Below are 3880 nucleotides of genomic sequence, written 5' to 3'. Positions count from 1 at the left end.
TAGTGAGACCTCATGTCTACAAAAAATAAATAAAGTTTAAAAATTAGCCAGGCATAGTGGCACGTGCCTATAGTCCCAGCTACTCAGGAGGCTGAGGCAGGAGGATCACTTGAGCTGATGAGTTCAAGGTTGCAGTGAGTTATAATGATACCACTGTACTCTAACATAGGTAACAGAGTGAGACTCTGTGTCAAAAAAAAAAAAATTAATGAACTTACTCAAGGTCACACAATAAGTACTGGGTTTGGACTAACTGAACTAAGTGCCTGGTGGTGCCTTATTCTGTTGACCTTTGCACTCTATTTTCTCAATCCTGAACACCTGAGGGTTCACCATATAGTAGATATATAAGTCACTGGCAAAAAATAAAGGCAAAAGTCCAAATCACTTACTCTTTTCTCTTCCCTTAGCTTTTCCTCAGAGAAGACCTGCCAGGTACTTCTTATTCCCTTACATAGGATGCCAATCTTTGGGAGGCAAAATAGAGTGAGAAAACTCATTCTATTTTATGGCTGCCTTAAAGTAAAACTCCAATTACGCTATTTGTGTTCTTGGAAAGACACTGTTAAGGCAATAAGAAGACAAACCACAGACTGGGAGATAATATTTCAACAAGACATGTGAGAAAGGCCTATTACCCAAAATATACAAAGAATTCTTAAAATTCAACAATAAGAAAAAGAACAACTTGACTAAAAAATGGGCAAAATATCTAAGGAGATGCCTCACCAAAGAACAAATACAAATGGCAAAAAAGTGTATGAAAAGATGCTCAGTAACATATGTCATCAGGGAAATGCAAATTAAACAACGAGATACCACCACACACTCATTAAAACAGCCAAAATCCAAAACACCGACAACTGAGGAGAATGTGGAGCAGCAAGAACTCTCATTCGTTGCTGGTAGAAATGCAAAATGGTCCAGCTACTTTGGAAATATAATCCAGCAATCACACTCCTTGAGATTTACCCAAATAATTTGAAAACTTATGTTTACACAAAAACCTGTACACGGACATTTATAGCAACTTTATTCAAAATTCTCAAACCTCGGAAGCAACCAAGATGTCCTTCGGTATCCGTGGTGGCTGGATAAATAAACTGAGGGACATCCAAACAATAGAATATTATTCAGCACTAGAAAGAAACGAGCTATCAAGCCATTAAAAATCATGGAGGAACCTTACATGAATAATACTAAGTGAAAAAAGCCAATCTGAAAAGGCCACAGACTGTATGATTTCAATTATATGACATTGTGGAAAAGGCGAAACTATGGAGACAGTAAAAAGATCAGTGGTTACAGGGGTTAGGGACAAAGGAGGGATGAATAGGAAGAGCACAGAGGATGTGTAGGGCAATGAGACTATTCTGTATCATACTACTATGGTGAATACATGTCATTATACATTTTTCCAAACTCATAGAATGCCCAACAACAAGAGTAAACCCTAATATAAACTATGGGCTTTGGGTGATAATAGTGCATCAATGTAGGTTCATCAATTGTAACAAATGTACCTCTCTGGCAGAGAATATTGTTACTTGGGGAGGCTGTGTATGTGTTGGGACAAGGAGTAGATGGCAAATCTCTGTACCTTCCTCTTAATTTTGCTGTGAACCTAAAACTGCTCTAAAAAATAAACTCTTCATTTGAGCTCAGGAGTTCAAGACCAGCCTGAGCAAGAGCAAGACCCCATCTCTACTAAAAATAGAAAGAAATTATATGGACAACTAAAAATATATACAGAAAAAATTAGCCAGGCATGGTGGCACATGCCTGTAGTCCCAGCTACTCAGGAGGCTGAGGCAGAAGGATTGCTTGACCCCAGGAGTTTGAGGTTGCTGTGGCCTAGACTGATGCCATGGCACTCTAGCCCAGGCAACAGAGTGAGACTCTGTCTCAAAAAAATAAATAAATAAAAAATAAACTCTATTAAAAATAGGCTGTTCACGTGTTTATGAGGAAATTGGACATGCATATTGGAAAAAAATATATAATTAGACACCATGTGCAAAATGAATTCCACGTAAAGTCAAATATAAAAAAGGAAACTTTAATAAAACTTTTAGGAGAAAATATTCAAGAATATCTTTCTGATACTGGAATAAGAAGGAATTTCTTTAACAAAACAATGAAAAACACAAACCATAAGGGAAAGATTTAGAAACATAACTACATTACAGCAGAAGATTTCAAAAAGCAAAATATGCCATAAACATACGGAAAAGGCAAGAAAGAGATGGAGATAACTGTGTAATTCACAAAGCATTAATATTCAGAACATATAAATCAATTAGAAATAGAGAACCCCATAGAAGAATAGGCAAAGAATACAAATAGGAAAATTCACTGAAGAAACCTGAATGGTCAATAAACTCAATTGGTCAAAAAAGATTCTTAGCATTACTAGAAATCAGGGAAAGAAAATAAATAAATAAATAAATAGACAAACAAACAAATAAATGTTTCTTGAGCAGCAGTAGTTCTCACTACAGCACCAGTATGAATCTGGTTTGTATTTGTCTGTGCAGAGATCTCTGTCATCTCACTTGGGTGCTGTGGGAAATTGTGCTGAAGAAACTGAGTCCATGATGGAGAGAGAAAAGAAACAGTTCCATAAATTCTTTATTAGTGGCTTAAGCTTTGAAACCACAGAAGAAAGTTTGAGAAACTACTATGAGTAATGGAGAAAACTTACAGACTGTGTGGTAATGAGGGATCCTGCAAGCAAAACATCAAGAGGATTGGGTTTTGGAACATTCGGTCCATGGTTGAGGTTGATGCTGCCATGGCTGCAAGATGTCATTCAATTGATGGGAGAGTGTTTGAGCCAAAATGAGCTGTAGCAAGAGAAAAGTCTGGAATAACAGGGGCTCATGTAACTGTGAAGAAATTATTTCTTGGTGGAATTAAAGAAGATACTGAGGAATATCACCTTAGAAATTACTTTGAGGAATATGGAAAAAATTGATACCATTGAAATAATTACTGATAGGTAGTTTGGAAAGATAAAAGGCTTTGGCTTTTTTACTTTTGATGACCATAATCCTGTGGCTAAAAATGTATTCCAGAAATGCCACACCATCGATAGTAATAACGTAGAAGTAAGAAATGTTTTGTCTAGGCAAATGCAGGAAGTTCAAAGTTGTAGGCATGGAAGAGGGGGCAATTTTGGTTTGGGGGATTCACACAGTAGTAGAAATTTTGGACCAGGACTGAGAAGTAACATTAGAAGAGAATCTGGTGGATGTGGATTTGGGGATGGCTATAAAAGCTCTATATGAGTATGAGTATGGCACTATAATGGCTCTATATGGTGGTGATTGACTCTATAATGGGTATGGAGGAGGACTTTTAAGTGGCAATTTTGGAGGTAGCCCTGATCATCAAGGAGGAGGAGTAGGATATGGTGGTGGAGGACCTGGATATGGCAACCAGGGTGGGGGCTAGAGAGATGGTTATGACAGCTCTGGAAGTGAAAATTGCAGTGATTTTGGAAATTATAGGTAGCAATCTTATATCAGCGTCCAATGAAGAACGGAAATTTTGGTAGTAGCAGGAACATGGGCAGACCACAGGGTGAAAGAAATTATGGTCCAGGAGATAGTAAAGCAAGTGGGGGTTATGATGGGAGGAGCCAATATTGAGCTCCTTTCTATTTGCTGTGAGCTTCCCTGTATAAATAGGAGAGGATGAGAGCTCAGAGGTAACAGAACAACTACAGGTTACTGGAATAACAATGTTAACGGAACTCTTACCTCAGTCATACATAAATACGCAGTGATAGAAGACATCAGAGCAGATGTAGAGAGCCATTTTGTGAACAGATTGTATTATTTGATAACATTACCTCACTGTAGAGAAAGGATTGTAA

The 3880-nt window shown here is 37.6% G+C and overlaps 1 pseudogene; it reads left to right on the top strand.

Moving 5' to 3' along the window:
- Window positions 1-2597: 2597 nt before the first annotated feature.
- On the top strand, window positions 2598-3653 carry LOC123621629 (annotated as a pseudogene).
- The last annotated feature ends 227 nt before the right edge of the window (window positions 3654-3880 follow it).

This window comes from Lemur catta, chromosome 16 (genome assembly GCF_020740605.2).
Source record: "Lemur catta isolate mLemCat1 chromosome 16, mLemCat1.pri, whole genome shotgun sequence".
In the NCBI taxonomy this organism is placed as follows: Eukaryota; Metazoa; Chordata; class Mammalia; order Primates; family Lemuridae; genus Lemur; species Lemur catta.
The sequence above is the reverse complement of the archived record's forward strand: the minus strand, read 5'-3'. Positions and strand labels throughout refer to the sequence as shown.